The sequence below is a fragment of the Quercus robur genome, chromosome 1, assembly GCF_932294415.1.
Source record: "Quercus robur chromosome 1, dhQueRobu3.1, whole genome shotgun sequence".
Classification (NCBI taxonomy): domain Eukaryota; kingdom Viridiplantae; phylum Streptophyta; class Magnoliopsida; order Fagales; family Fagaceae; genus Quercus; species Quercus robur.
This window is the reverse complement of record NC_065534.1, coordinates 11,052,748-11,070,166: the sequence shown is the minus strand read 5'-3', so window position 1 is coordinate 11,070,166 and position 17,419 is coordinate 11,052,748. Positions and strand designations below refer to the sequence as shown.

The following is a 17,419-nucleotide window of genomic DNA, read 5'->3' as shown; positions in this document are numbered from 1 at the left end:
AAAGAATAAGTTATTGAAACAATTCAAAAAATATATGACTATTCAAGAGAAAAATATAAGAAAAATTATAAAAAAAAAGAGAAAAATATAAGAAAAAGAAAAAGTACATGAACCCATAAAACAATAAGTTTTAAATTTTAACGCGTCTAAACTTTAAACGATGAAAAAACAATCATCAATTCTAAAATTATTTAAACAATAATATTGTAATCTTAAAAGAGAAAAAAAAAAAAACAAATTACAATAATACCTATCACGCTTCACGCGGTCCTTTTTATTTTAATTTTTTTTCAACCCTGTTTAATTGGTTGGTTCAATATTTTTCAAATAATTCAAATTAAATAAAAACCCAAAAGTCAAAAACAACAAAAGTATTGGAAAAGGAAATACTCTACGTCGCCAAGAAGCACACTGCCTTTCCTATTGTGTAAATAGTTTATTCATGGAAAAGATGAAGACAAAACTCCTAAATATGTGTGTGTGTGTGCGCGCGTGTGATTATGCAACAGAGAAATATAAGAGAAAAATGTGTTACCATCAAAAGAATAATTCAAATGTTAAAACTTTTGAAAGACTAAAAAAATACTAAAGAATCATAAGATTTACTCCCTATAAATTTTTGAAACAAAACCAAATGTATATGATTACACAATAGAGAAATATAAAAGAAAAGGTGATTACCTTCAAAATAATAATACATGGTATAGTTATTCAAATCAACTAAACATGTTTAAATATTGCAAAAACTAACACAAATTCAGATGTTAAAACTTCCAAAATGCCAAAAAAATATATAATTAAAGAATAAGTTATTGAAATAATTCAAAAAATATATGACTATTTAAACGATGAAAAACAATCATAAATTCTATAATTATTTAAGCAATAAAATTGTAATCTTGAAAGAAAGAAAAAAGCTAATTACAATAGTACCTATCACGCTTCACGTGGTCCTTTTTATTTTAATTTTTTTTCAACCCTATTTAATTGGCCGGCTCAATATTTTTCAAATAATTCAAATTAAATAAAAACCAAAAAGTCAAAAACAATAAAAGTATTGGAAAAGGAAATACTCTACGTGGCCAAGAAGCACACCACATTTCCTCTTGTGTACATAGTTTATTCACCGGAAAAGAGGAAGACAAAACTCCTACTCTTGATAAGAACTCTATTTTGATTCTATGCTAACTCTACCATAATTTTTTTTTTTTTTAACAAAGTAGATGAAAAGAAAATAACATAAGAAAAGCTCATACCTCTACTCGGTTTTAAAAAAAAATATTGGGGTTTGCTTTGCTTTTAATAGTGTTCATAATTAATCTTGCAAGTTTGGAGATAAATTATCAATGTTTGAGTTTGAGTTTAAGTTGGACTTGTTAGAGAGATAAAGTTTCACTCCTTGTTAAGTTTGGATTAAACAAAAATAATTTTGTTTAAAAAAATAATAATGATAAGTTTCAATTTTAGTTGGACTTGTTAGAAAGATAAAATTTCATTCCTTGTTAAGTTTGGACTAAAAAAATAATAATTTTATTTAAATATCATGCTGACGTGGAAAATTGTGGGAGCTCCAAAGACTTCGGTTTTATATATACTAACTTATAACCCGTGCAAATGCACTAGATTTTTCTAATTGCGCTGGTTGTTTGTTTATAGTATCATCAAAAGCACACTTTTTTTTTTATATAACATCATCAAAAGTAAATAATACTTCATCATAATAATATATATTAACATAATTTGAATAACGGGAAAAAATTAAACTTACAGTAGAAGAAAAACAAAAATCTTTCTTCATAACATCATAAAAATTTAGATTCATAGCTCAAAATAATATTTATAATCCTAAAATAAACCAAAAGTCAAATAGTTTAACCCTTTGTTTATGGACTTCATGCTTTCTCTGTTAAAAGTCTTTATGGGTCTAATGTTGTAAGCAACCAAGCCATTGAGGATCTCTTTGCATACCTGGACATATTAGAAGATTCATAACAAAATGTTAATGTTAAATTGATTCCAAATGAAGATCACATACAAATGCGAAATTAGTTCTACCATCTATAATCTAGATCACATGAATGAGCATTAGATAGCTCTTATCATTTCTTTTTCCTTTAAACATGTCTAATAAAAATTTCTATATCAAAATTTTACTTATAAAACAAAATCCAATAAAAAAACCATAGGAAAGTATCTATTAGAATATAATCATATTTTTCTTATCTTTTAATAAGGTGTTGCCGAATTTCCATGGAAGATCATAGAGTAAAAAAAAAGAAAATTTTGGTAAAAACCCAAGTAGAAGATACTAAAATTGATAAGGGTAATGTATATGTATGTTCAGCTGTTTACCAATTGTAAGGTGTCTACCTACTACCATAAAAAAAATTAATAATAATAAAAATAAATAAATTGTAAATCATTTGTGGTAATGATGTAACACAAAGGAGAATTAAATGACTTCAACAATTTCAGTATCAATCTACATTCTAAGAGAAAATTCAGCCAATGTCAGTTGGAGAATTCATTTGGGCATTTATACTATTGTAACTTGCACCATGAGCTTAAGAAAAAAACAATCATTTTTATGGTAAGCATTAAATGTAGTTTGTAATCGTTTTCTTGCCCACTAAAAGGAGGTAATTGAAAGACATTTCAGAAAATACATAGAACTGGAAGTCTAATGAAAAAATTAAAATAAAAACCTTCATTCTCCAATCTGACAAACAGTAAATTATCACGTTTTAAATTCCCCAAATTTTATAAGATCTAAAAAAGAAAAAAGAAAAGATTAGAAACTAAAATTAATGCATCATTGCTATTTACAGGCTGCAACATATGTAAAGTTTGACTACTCTTTTAACTGTTTATGAGATGCAAATGCCTCATAGTTACAAAAAAGCAATAAACAAATTTTTTGTTACAAAAAATGTTGAATTCATGCAGTTAGCCTATATTGATGTAACTGATTTCCAAAACTTTTTTTCAAATGAATAGGATGCACAAACGTATATAATTTCTTGGTGGACTGAAACACCAGCCAAAGCCCCAAAATGGACATATCATCCGCAACAAACAAATGTCTCAACACCCAAACACAAATCCACAACTACCCAAAGTTTACCAACCACAAACCAACATAAATTCATTGGAAAAATGTTTGAAATAATAATAATAATAATAAATAGAGAAAAACTCACCTTATATAAGACTATAACTGGCATAAGTAACGTTTGAGATTGTTGGGAAGAGAAAGAGCCAAGAGATGGGGAGAGTGTGGCAAGAGGCGGTCTTAAGATTTCTCTCTCTCTCTCTCTCTTACTCTCTCTCGGTCTGCCTTATAGGGTTTCTCTTTGCAATTTTGGCGGTATGAAGGTGGTAGGAAATTGGTTATTGGCTGAAGGCTAGCTCTAGAGTGGTGGTGGCACTACATCCATAACTATCTCAAATAATATCATGGTCCCTCTGGCAGCCAAGTCTTTCACAACTTCAAAGCTGTTAGGAAATACAATTTCCTGGCTCATTGGGATTCAGCTAGATATGTCAATGAGCTTAAGGAACAAATAAAAAATAATTATTAGAATAATATTGTACCTGTTTTGTAGAAAGAAGTACATGAATAGAGCATCTTTGCAGTTTTTTTAATGTAAACTATCAAAAAAATTTTGAATCAGACCTTTGAATGTATTCTACAGTGTGAAACTCAAAGAATAAGAGGTGTCCTCCTGCCAAACATGGTCTACTAAATGAATTACATGCAAAACCTGTCAACTTAATTGCAACCACACTCATTGTTTTGTTAATGAAAATCCACACACCAGTAACCATAAAGCTACAACAACAAAATACATTGTCTGCGAATGTCTACCTTTAAAACAAAAGTTTAAAGTACCTAACCCTGGTAATTATGCAGATAGGGTGAGAGGCAATAAAAATTTGATAGAAAAAAAAAAACAAAAAACAAAAAACAGGACAAAACAATAACCTTTTTGTAACTCTTTAGCCATTGTTCTTATATGGCAGTTACAAGCTTCTCTCTCAGCACATGTTCACAAAAACTTTTACCTTAGGTCTTAAAACTTCCATTTGAAGTTCATAACTCTAAATTTTGTTTCCAATATATTAACTTATAAGTTATAACACTATTTTCTCAGACCCAAAAAAATAAAACAAAAACTGCCATATAATAACTTGTAGATCACCTATAACAAAACTTAACTACATTGACTTGCTAAACAAAATTACAAATAACCATACAACTGTAATTTTCTTTTGGTCTTCATATAATAACTTTGGAATATTGTTTCTCATATGTTTGAACAGAAAAGGCATCAAACTCTCTCTCGATCTCTTTCAATTGAACAGTTTTTTTTTTTTTTTTTTTTTTGCTTTAAACTGTGTGCACAATAAATGGATAAATTTGAGAGCCCTCAAATAGTGCAACATGCGGTATTTTAGAACTTTTAAACTAGACACGTGCTACAATTTTAAGGGGTGTTTTTTCCTATGTGTTGCAACAACCTTGCTTAATGACTTCATGCTTCATCTCTAAATCTTGTAGGTCCAAAGTTGTCAACAACCATGCTTTTTTTTTTTTTTGAAGAGACATTCTGCCTTATATATCATTAAGTGAAAGTGGAATCCACATACAAAGCCTCAACTGCTGGTGGAGGGGGGTCCTCCATCCAAATAATCTCATTAGATACATTTTTTGCATGCCGAGCTAATGCATGGGCTACTGTATTTGCACTTCTTCTAACAAATTGAACCTGTGACCAACGAAGACTCTTTAACAGACAAAACACGTCCTGAAAAATGTGGCCAACCCGAGATGATGAGTTATTTTCCAACTTCAGTGCATTCATGACCGGCTGGTTATCACCTTCAACCACCAACTCCGAGAATCCACACTCTATAGCAAACTCAATGGCGCGACGGCAAGCGAGAATCTCAGTTTCCTCGCTACATGTCAACAACCATGCTTTTGAACATTGCATTTAATTTCATAATTTCTTCACCTACAATAGAATGTTAATAATTCAATAGTTGAAATAACAAAAGGCTTAGAAAGAGTACTTGGCTATTGAGGATCACACTACACACCCACTTTAAACCACTGAAAGCAGAATCCCAGGTTTGTTGTTCTAATTTTTCCTCTTTTTAACACTGGATTTGCACTTCACTTTTGATCATCAAGGATAAAAAAATAGCAATGTTGCAGTGCTTATAATTTTCATGTGACATTGACAAACTTTGTGAAAAATTAGGAGGCTGAGAAAGCATTGGTTTCATAAGTAATCTAGCTTCTTTTATATAAAGACATACCTCCCACATAATGCAAAGACCAAATAACATGCAGAGAAAAGGCACCTCTGACATTATATTAGTAAATAAGATTCAGTTAACCAACTCCAAAATGCAACCACCACAAAAGAGGTTCCAAAAAAATAACAAATAGCTATATAACATCATAAATACAATTGATCTACTTACAGAAGAAGATTCTTTTACACACAGAAATAACCATTGATTAAAATGCATCGGAGAAATGAACAAACAAAATCTGAAATTACTAAAGGATCAAACCTCATCCAATCAACCAAAACTATATCATGAACAAAAAAAGAGTCAAGTAGGTATCTAACTGGAAAATAGTGTTCATGAAAAATATTGATTTTACACCAAATAAAAATTTTATTCTTTGTAATAGGTGAAGATTTTTTTTTTTTTTTTGATACAATAGGTGCAGATTTTTAAACTTGTCAAAAATTGATTTTACATAAAATATTAATAAGTTGCAGAATCTTACATGTTTTCTCAAGGTTGTTTAGCACCATCTTGTCTTGTCATCTTGCTCTAGTATGCTCTTGAGTCAGATTGAATACCTCCAACTCAAGCCTCATCACATCCATCAATGATATTCTACACATTCCCACAGGCAGCTCTCATACCCACATAATACTCAACAAAGACTAAAAAACTTAATTAAAAATTCCAAAAGAAGAAGAAGCTACTTCTTTTTATTTCTCCCAAAATCTTATAATTTTGTGGTTCTATTAGGCAAAGTTAGAAAACCTAAGAATGAAAATGTATAACACAAAATGAGGAAATTAACAGAGATGAAAAAAAAAAATTACAGCAACTAAACTAATTTATGAAAATTACAAATGACAAATTTCTCTAATGAGTTCAAATAGAAATTCTCCATCAAATGAATAATACCCTTCATTCTTCCTCACACCTACACTGAAATTAGAGTTTAGAAGCAAATGGTGACCGGGCATGAATTTATTTTGTTTTCAAAAGCCTTAAAAAAAATTTCTTTGATAAGTGAGTCACATTAAGAATATTGATGAAGATATATACATTAATCAAATTAATAAAAGAAATTCCTATTTTTATTTTCCTCAAGAAACAAAGTAGAAACAGATAGTGACTCATAAGTCATAACATAGATGATTCTGATATAATTGAAGATTGAGAGGCAGGATTTTTTGCTAAAAATAGGAAGGGCAAAGTAGGTTTCAGTTTTGTAATGCCGTCAATAACAGGTGGTAATTGTTCTCATTACTAAATTCTTAATCAAATTGTAAGGTAATAACACCTTTAGCTGCAAAATGTTATTTTGGGACTCTACAATTGAATATTAAACATATAACCACAACACAATGCTACAAATGCCAAAAGGACTTCACTTTCCGCCAAACAGAAAGAATGCCTTTATTACCAAAGAGTTGTAGGGTTGTTATTTCCTAAATATTAATTACAAAGGCAAGTATCAATTATACAGAGGATTCAAGGGATAACACTAACAACTTAAACAATTTTTTTTTTAATCCACATACTCATCTATGAATTTCTAGTATGGAGCTATACCATCTACCTAAAGTTTAATGTAAACAATATGTGTGTTTTCTTTAAGCAGCATTCATATTCCTTTAGTTATCTAATCAAAAGTTTCAAAAGTGAGAAATTTAATGCTAGAATTAAATGAATTCAAAATTCAGAGGTAGACAAAGAAAAAAAAAATCTAACAAAAAAACTGCCAAAAAAAAAAAAAAAAAACCAAATCTAACCAAAAGACAATAATCAACAAAACATAAATCAATTCAAATTTCAGGGGCAAACAAAAAAAAAAGTACAAATCTAACAAAAATCAGCCAAAAAAAAACAAAAAAACAAAATCTAACCAATACAATAATCAACAAAACAAAACTCAAGAAATTGAAAAAAATAAATGGGAGATTAGGGTAACAGGTAGCCAAACCTTTAACCTTGATTGAGTAATTCCTTTTGTAGAAAATCCATTGGCTTTATCTGGCATCGAAAATCAGTATTCTGCGATTAGAGAAAAAGATTGAATAGAAAGGAAAGGTTAATTAGGAAGTTGGAATATAATTATATAAACAACAATGAATGGTGTAGAAAGAATAATAAGGCACAAACTATGTAAGATCAGAAATTAAGAATGGAACCTTTCTTGTTACAGGGAAGGAGCAGAAAAGTGGGAGAAGATGGAATTGTAGGTGACAGTTTCTTTCTTTTCTCTTGAGAAACAAATACAATGAATTTCGTAAATGATCACTCAAAACCAAACCAATCTAATTCAAGCCAGAACTAACGCAAAAATAATTTAAAATGTAAAAAATAAACAACCGGCCAAATTACCTATAAGAGGCATGCTAATGGAAGCCTAACTCAAAACCAAATCTAACTATGACTAAATCTAAACCAATCCAACCAAGAAATTCAAGCCTAAATCATATTCAATCCCCAGATTTGAAAACGAAAAGGAAAAAAATAAATAAAACAATAACTTTACCAGTTATAGTATACGGCTTGTCTCTGTATGCCTTATGGACTCTATCTGATGCATGCTATTCCGGTAGGAAAAGCCTAAAATAAGATTGAAGAAGGAAAATAAATGTTAGAAACGAAAATACCCAATGATTTCAATCTTACAATCTCAATGATTTAGTGATTTCTTTAATCTTAAAAAAAAAAAAAAACAAAAACAAAACAAAAGCAAATATCTAGAATTGAGGAAACAAACATTTTGATAGAAAACCCAAAAGCCCAAAACAAAAGCAAATATCTAAAATTGAGGAAACAAAAATTTTGATAGAAAACCCAAAACAAAAACGAATCAAATCTAAACCCATTTAACCAAAAAAAAAAAAAAAAAAAACTTTTTAGAGTTTTGAGATGCGTACGAAACAACCTTACACAATTTAATTGGCAACATGGATTAAGAATTCTAGAACAAAACAAAAGATCGATCAGTAATTTTATCAAACAAATTGCGTATTAAAAATTAAGTTTTTCATCTAATACATTCAGATTTTTTTTTTTTTTTTTGATAAATAACGTAAGAATATTATTAATAATAAAAATTGCCAAACCGAGTACATTGGGGATGTACTATGGGGGCACAAATCAAGAAACAAAAGAACAACGGTCAAGAAAAATAGAAAAGGAAGAACAAGAAAAATGAGAAAAAACCACACTCCATTCAAAGAGCGTGCGTAAGAAAAAGGATTTAATCTCCAGTAAAGAGCGTTTGCAACCCTCAAAGCTTCTAGCATTCCTTTCACGCCAAATGCACCAAATCAAGCAATGAGGCACTAATTTCCAAACATCAATGTGACGAGGTCGTGCAAACTTTCCTTCCTAAGCCTCAAACAACTCAAGAACAGTATGAGGCATAACCCATTGAATACCAAACAGGCAGAAAACCAAAGACCACAACTCCCAAGCTATGGAACAATGAAGTAGAAGATGATCCACCGACTCCCCACACCTCTTACACATATAGCACCAGTCAAGCACTATCACTCGCCTTTTGCAAAGGTTATCTGTTGTTAAGATCTTACCTAAGGAAGCAGACCAAGAAAAGAAAGCTACCCTTGGAGGAACCTTCGATTGCCATATCATTTTCCATGGAAAGGAAACAAGATTAGGAGGGTAGAAGGAACTATAATAAACTCTAACCTCAAAACCTCTATTCCTTGCAGGCTTCCAACAAACCTTATCTGGGCCAAACCCCCGCACTGACAAAGAATATACCAACTCCATAAACCGATCAAAGGCTTCTTCTTCCCAATCTTGTGGTGGACGAGGAAATTGCACATTCCAGTGAAATCTCCCAGCCGACCAACCCATAACTTTAGCCACCGAGGAATCCTTTGACCTACTAAGACAGTAAAGCTCCAGAAAGGCCTCTTGGAGGGTACAATCCCCACACCACACATGCTTCCAAAATTTCACTCTAGTTTCGTCCCCCACATCATAAACAAGAAGTTTAGAGAAGTTCAACCAGCCACTTCTAATGTATCTCCACAAGCTGACCCCATAAGGACTTGTCACCTTCTTCATACACCAACCACCCCAAATGTTCCCATATTTTGCTTCTATAACCCTCCTCCATAAAGCATCAGTCTCCGAGCCATACCTCCACAACCATTTACCTAGTAAGGCAGAATTAAAGGTACCCAACCGTCTAATACCCAACCCCCCAACCTGCAAAGGCCTACAAACCTTGGCCCAATTAAGTAAATGAATTTTAGGTTCACCTCCAATCCCATTCCACAAAAAATCTCTCTGTAATTTCTCCATACGCTTAGCCACCTTACCTGGTAAAGGAAGAAGGGAAAGAAAGTATGTAGGTAAAGAAGATAGTGAGCTTTTAATGAGTGTCACCTTACTCCCTTTAGAAAAATACATTCTCTTCCAACTTGCTAATCTCCTCTCCATTCTCTCTAGGATAGGATTCCAAACAGACAAGTCCTTAAATTTTGCACCTAATGGAAGGCCCAAATATTTCAAGGGTAGAGAAGACTGTCCACACCCCAACAGACCCACCAAAACCTCCAAATTAGGTACCCCACCAACAGGTACCAACTCGGATTTCCCCAAATTAATATGAAGCCTTGACACCTCCTCAAATCTAGCAAGAATTGCCCTCAAATTAGCAATCTGAGAAGGTTTAGCATCACAAAAAATCAGAGTGTCATCTGTGTTAGGTTCTAAAGTTTAGGACTTTATGTATTTTAGAACTCTAATTTGTAATGTTGGCAAACCATGATCAAAACAATGTGTTTAGAAGTGTTTAAAAGTAGCTCAAAGTTGTATGTCAATGTAAAGTTGGAATCGAGTGTAAAGCAGAAAGCAGTGTGGCTTTCGGCCTGGCTCGATTGATCGAAGCTTAGGCTCAACCGATCGAACGTCGGGCAGATTGCTTTTCTGCAGATTTGTCCAACTCAGCCCTATGTGTTTAAAACGTTTTTAGGGTTTCTTATTTGTCCTAAGTATAAAAGGCAAACCCTAGCCATGTTTTAGTGTTGCTCATATTGCGGTTTGTGTAAATCTCTTGTGAGATCTAGAGGAGCTTTCCTTTACGCAAACTTAGGGTTTTCAAGGAAGAGACATTCTCTAAACCTTGATGATCAAAACAGTTGCTGCCATTAAAGCTTAAAGAATACACAAGCGGGGGTGCTTGTAGCTGGTGGAATCCAAAGAAAGAATGAGTCCGTGGATTCGGAGCTTGCACGTGGTCGTGTCAGTAAGTTCTACTGGTTGGCAGCATTAGGAAGTCGAGCGGGGGTGCTTGTAAGTCCTTTTGTATGAACTTCGATTCTTTCTGATAATGGATTCAAGTTTACCTTGAGGATAGCTAGGTCAAATCCTCCCCAAGTTTTTACCGGTTTGGTTTCCTAGGTGATCATATCATTGTCTTATTTATTTTCCGCTGCTATGCATGATATGATATATTTGTGTTAACCTAGACTTGTTAATTTGACTAAGTAACAACTTGGCTAATTATCTAAGGTTAATTCATTTGTTTAAGGGGTCTAAAAACTGTCAATCTGCAAATAAAAGGTGAGACACCATCACTGATTGACCAGCCGTACTACCAACAGAAAAGCCTGAGAATTCCCCAACGGAGGCAGCCACATCCAACATACGACTTAATGCCTCCATCACAATATCAAACAACAATGGAGATAAAGGATCCCCTTGCCGAAGCCCTCTAGAACTTCCAAAGAAATCAATTGGGCTACCATTGATCAGGATAGAAAACTTTACAGTTGAAATGCAATACCTTATCCATTTTCTCCATTTCTTTGAGAAACCACAGCGCTGCAACATATACATCAAAAAATCCCAACTCACATGATCATACGCCTTCTCCACATCCAATTTACACAGCACACCCGAAACTCCTGACTTCAATCTACTATCAATACATTCAGAAGCAATTAAGACAGAATCCAAAATCTGTCTACCCTTCACAAAAATCCGAAATAAGCACATGCGCCACCCTACGAAGCCGATTAGCCAACACCTTAGAAATAATCTTATAAATCCCACCAACTAAGCTGATAGGCCGAAAATCCTTGACCTCCACAGCATCCACTTTCTTAGGAATAAGGGCAAGGAACAAAGCATTAAGACTCTTCTTAAACACCGCCTGAGTATGGAAGTTGTGGAATACAGGCATAATTTCAGATTTCAAGACACCCCAACAAGACTGGAAAAATGCCATGGAAAAGACATCTAGACCAGGTGCCTTATCACCATTACACTCATGGATCACCTCAAACACCTCTTCTTCCTCAAAAGGCTTATCTATCCAACTTGCATCTTCCATTGAGATGCTAGAAAAATCCACATCATCTAAGACAGGTCTATGAGCCACCTCCTCAAAGTAAAGTTGCCTATGAAACTGAGAGATACAGTTTGCTATAGCAGTTGGGTCCGAAGATAGCACCCCACCCACCATAAGCCTATCAATAGAATTAACCCTCCTGTGAGAGTTAGCTATACGGTGGAAAAATTTAGTATTCCGGTCTCCTTCCCTAACATAGAGAACTCTAGATTTCTGCCTCCAACATATTTCCACCCTTTCCTCTGCTGATAATCCCCGACTCTCCTCCATGTTCTCTAGAACACTAAGATCCTTCCACAATTTTTTAATCTGAGCTTCAACATGACCAAACACCTCCACATTCCATTTTTTCAAATCATTTTTAAGGAGCTTTAATTTATTGGCCAGAATAAAACTCGGTGCACCATGAACCTGGTAGGAATCCCACCAAGACCGAACCCTATCCACAAAACCTTCATCCTTAAGCCACATATTCTCAAATCTAAATGGCATACACCTTCTCTGAAAAGAGCCACCCTCAAGGACAATTGGGAAATGATCCGAGCACAACCTAGACATCCGTCTTTGTGAAACTGTTGGAAACTTATCCTCCCAATCTGCAGAGAACAAAAACCTGTCCAGCCTAGCCTTTGAGGCAACTTCTCTATCATTTGACCAAGTAAAAGTATCCACTTGCAATGGCAAATCAATTAGACCCTACTTCAAAATAAAATTGGAAGACTCTCGCATAGCAGTAGTGAAAGAATTAGACCCCAAACGTTCGGAAGGGAACCTAAACACATTAAAGTCACCACCCACACACCATGGAACACTCCACCAGCTATTCAAGCCACAAAGTTCCTCCCATAAAAACCTCCTATCTCAAAGTAGATTAGGACCATAAACACCAGTAAACGCCCAAACAAACTGATCTGACACACTTGTAAACTTACAAGAAACCAAAAATCTCCCCACTGCTTCCTCCATTTTATTCACTACCCGAGTATCCCACATCACTAACACCCCACCAGAAGCTCCACAACTACCTAAATAAGACCGGCCAACATGTTGGCCACCCCACAAACTATGAATCACCGCTCTATTAATCAACCCCATTTTGGTTTCTTGAAGACAAACCACATTTGGCCCTCATTTCCTAATCAGATTTCTCACCCTGAGCCTTTTATCCTGCTTATTCAACCCCCTAACATTCCAAGAAATAATCTTCACATTCATTGATAAGGAACAACAGCCCGCTCAGAACTTGCATTCCTTGCTTTATTTGGATCATACTCAACATTCAAAGAAGACAACAAATTTTTCAACTCCCGCTGACCTTTCTGACCTGACTTGACCAACTTCGTCTGTTCACCCACCACAAGTTTCTGTTTATCTTTCTTTTTGGCCTCTATAGCTAATAACAATCCTGTAATCTGCTCCTCAAAACCTTCCATTGAAGTGCCCACAGATTTCTTAAAAGCCTTTATCCTATTAGTTACCCATTGTGATAGTTGACAATTATCCACACTCTCCTTACACCCAATCTCCTTCACTTGACTGGACACCAACTCCAACGGACCTTCAGTGGCCAAAGATACCACAACTAATGGCTCATCACCTCTCTCACAACACCTCAACCTTTCATCAAATTCCCACATCTCATTCTCTGTCCCGAGAACCACAGACAAAGACTCTACTAGCCCTACATCCTCATCTGCCCAACTAACCCTTTGCCCTGAATTAGTAATAGACATATTACTTGGTACACACTCACCCTCCAAACTAGAGCAGATTGACATACAATCTAGAGATCGATACAAAGACAATGGGATCACTAATTGCCTACCATCACGCAATTGTAGCATCCATTCTTTGGAATTACCCCAAGACTTATCCAAGTCTCCAACCAACTCCCTAATAGTGGGACCCAGTAAATTAACTCCCGCAAACTCAAAATCATAATTTGTAGTGTCCGAACCTTCCAAACCCACAAAATCCTCTTCCCCATCTTCCTTTGCCACCTGAGGAGACTCACTGTGTGCCTGGACCACCTCCACTGGCTTAACCAGCATGGTGGAGGGCTGGGTCTGAATTCTCGGACCACTAAGACTATCAGCCCCCATCACTTCTGATGCAAAACTAGAAGACATCGTGGCCGAGGACACCACCGGCACCACCATTGTCCCACACGGGTCACCGATCACCGATATCGGGTCGTGGGATGCATGGGCCACTTCTTCTAGTCCTATCGGCACGGTGAGAGTTGAAGCGAACCGATCCGAGCTGAGCTGACCACCCTCGCCGGCCACTATCGTTGCTGCCACAGAAGAGCCCATGGTCAAGATCACTTCCGGCGACGTCGCAAGCATCACTGCTGTAGTGGGTAAGTCCCTGGAACTCTCAAGTTTCTTCGATTCAGTGGTTTCACTCCTACTCAAGCTCGTATTAGCTAAACAGCTCAGATGAGAGGACTCTAGAACATTAAGGCCATTAGTAGAACTCTCTCCAGCCTCAAAGAAACATGGGCTTGCCAAACCCAGGCCCACAACAGACCCCTTACTTCCCAAAAGGCCCACTGTTTTACTTACGTTATCTGTCTGCTTGCATGGGCCCAGCCCACTGTTTTACTTACGTTACTTACGTTATCAATATTAATCTCCCTTACCACCCAGTTGCCAGCTTTTTGACCACCCTTAACTCTATCCCAGGAAACCCGCCTCTTTCCAAACTCATTCACAGCCACAATCAGACCTCTCCCTAACCAACGTGATTTGCTATTATCATGCAACTTTCCAAAATCAACAATTTTTGAATTCGAATTAAAATTCAAAAGAATACTGAGCTTATTTCCCTCCGGGATTTTCTCCTCAATATTATTCTTACCATTAATACTACCTTCTCCACCCTCACCACCACCCATGGCTGCCTGGGGAAAATTTCCGGCCTGAGTTTCATAAAGTACAACCTGTGTGTGAGAATTGTCTCTCGGACGCTCCAAAATATTCTCCACGGCACCATCCTTGACCTTTTCTTTGATAAAAGGCTGCTGAATAGGCTTCAACCTTGCTTGTACTGGAGCTTTGACAGCTTCCACATAGGACCTGGCAATACGATTTTTTGAAACCTGCTCATACTTGTACGGTACAAAATTCAATCCACCCACCGCATATTGGGAAGGTTCCAATATTCTTCTTAATTCAATCCCAAAAGTTCTCCATCATCCTTGTGACTTACCAGCAGGAATAATGATAGTTCTCCGCAACCCCCCAACCTTAAGCTCGGTCACAGATAAGTACTGTCCAAACGAGTTGGACCCCCATTGCAAAGTATAGGTAGAATCACCATCCTTGAACGTGAAAAAATGCTTTGGATTAAGCCCTATCATGGTGTGTTCCAGACTCCGCATCACCCAGAGTGTTGCACTCTTACCCATAAAAACCGATTGCATGTAATATTTACCCCATTCAAAAATCTTAAGGGAGTAAAAGTTCGTCCCTTCCTCCACCACCAACTGAAACAACTTAGATTCAATAAAAAAAACTTCTAAATCCACCTATACTGAACCAATGAAACAAACTAAAACAAGATTTATGACTAATTCGAGGTAGCTAGGCCTCCAAGGAACCTACTGCCTAAGGCTCATTAAGAGAGAGCGGCTTGTCAACCACAAAGTTCAATACCTAACTAGCCAACTTTGTATATCGTAGTAGCCAATCTTAGAAGTCAACGGGCATGAGATTAGTATTCAATCTCCCATTCAGATTTTAAATAATTCAAGGTGAATTTTGACTTTTAACCACAATAAATCAAGGGCAAAATCCCTAATGTTACCAACAACAAAAAATATAGAAGGACAATTTGAAACCAAAGCATCCAAAGAAAGAAAATCAACCCATTTAAAAATTTTTTTTTTAAAGGGGTAAAAGAAGAACCCTAAAATTAAGTAAGGGGAACTACCGGTTTTGAATTCAAAAACATAGATATATTGAAGATTTAAGATTCTAATTCGAATAGGAAAAACAATGGTGAGGAGTTTCAGTCTTTCAAACAACAAGAACAGTATTTAAAGAGGAAAGGAGTATGCTGACCTTCAGTACAAAAAAAAAAAAAAAAAAGACTATACTGGTGGAGGGTACGGTGGCCTGATGGTGGCAAAGGTCTCAGATTTTTTGCTCTCCAACATCTATGACAAATCGAATCTCTTTCTCTATCGTTCTCTTTCTCTGCCGATCTCCTTTTCTTTCCGCAACGTATGTCTCTCTGAATTGTATTTTGACATTTTAATTGTAAACATGACAAGTTTTTAAGGGTGCAATTTCCTACATGGCAGCACCTCCTTAATTGCAGGAAAAAGTTTTTGCTATTATATAGTATATGATATGATATACATATATATATATATATATATATATATATTTATATTATATAGATAAAGTTATTCAGACCTCTTTGAGTATCTAACTATTCCCTTAGTTAAGGCTGTCCACAACCACTAATAACTCCTAGAACCAACCAACCCGGTGCCACTCGAATCAAGACCAACCCGATCAGAGCAACCCACAGTCGATAGTGGGTCTTTGATGTCAAAGCTCGAAGGGTGTGGGTCGAGTAGCAGTTTTAGGTTTCAAAACCCAACGAAAACCAAACCGATCGAAGGTCTATCACGGTAACACCATCCCCAAGAAGATTTTTCTCCTCGGCATGGCCTAGGTGACTCTGGTTCTTCGCCCTAGCACCCCCCCCCCTTTTTATGGATTGCTTCCTTCTCCTTTTATACTAGTCTTTACCCTCCTTCCAACGTCCACGTGTAGGACCAGCTTTCTAAGGTTGATACTTGTCCTATCAGCCCATACCCAAAGTGGTTGGGGGTAGTTGTAAAAGCTGAAAAGCATTGCTCTGTCAGGCACAAAATACTTAATTGCAGTAATGGCAGCCTTTCCCTTGTCTCTTGTCGCCACACTGCTCAGGGGTCCTTTCCCCATTAATGCGGAGGTGTCTAGCTTTTCCTTGAACCGCTCCTATACCATACTCGCCCTTTTTTCTAGGAGCGCCTTAGGATGCCAAGAACATAATCGTCCTCAGCTATATCTTTAGGCCATTTGGACTTCTGTTGCATGTCCTCGGCAACGCCTACCCTCGGCGTGGGCCTTAGGCCCTAATGCAAAGTGGGCCGGGATCACAAATTCTCTGGCCCCACAAAGTGCTAGTTTGAAGAGACTAGATATTTGAAAATTAAAGCCAAACTACAAACAACAAGCTATAGGGTTCTGGATACTCTTCTGCATCTCCCAGATGGCCCTATGTTTAAAAACTTATGTATGCAGATGCCTGAAGGTTTAAAGACATGCATTATAAAGTTGAAAACTAAAACAATGACTTAGCTCAACTAATAAAGTCTCTTCTATCTTCGAATGAAGTACATTTTGTAATATTATTAGGTGGTGATATCACTTATCAAGGTCCATTCCAACAAATTAGAAGTATACAAACTACAGATATCGAAGTTCTTAAATCAATTACAAAGCCTTTCTTGCGTCCAATCAATCCAATGACAATCCTTGCTAGTAACACCAATGACAGCTACGTCTTCAATTCCCCCTCTTGGAAAACCAAAATAAATAACACAAGTTAATAGACAGAAGTGGGTCTAAATATGGACATACATCTAATTACAAAGATCATGTTTAGATTGATCTAAACCCAAATGCATATTGACTAAGCCAGAATTACTACATCTTGTTAAATAAAATGACATATATATGAAACCAAACA

General features: G+C 35.7%; 2 protein-coding genes across 3 annotated transcripts in view; both read right to left on the bottom strand.

Moving 5' to 3' along the window:
• The window catches only part of LOC126720533 (disease resistance protein Roq1-like), a 101,573-nt gene that overhangs the window by 19,964 nt on the left and 64,190 nt on the right, over positions 1-17,419 (bottom strand). The window lies entirely within an intron of this gene.
• The window catches only part of LOC126720609 (disease resistance protein Roq1-like), a 45,904-nt gene continuing 45,500 nt past the window's right edge, over positions 17,016-17,419 (bottom strand). For both annotated transcript variants that reach the window (XM_050423250.1, XM_050423239.1), the window contains one exon: positions 17,016-17,247. The gene's annotated coding sequence lies outside the window, so the exon portion shown is untranslated. The remainder of the gene's footprint in view (positions 17,248-17,419) is intronic.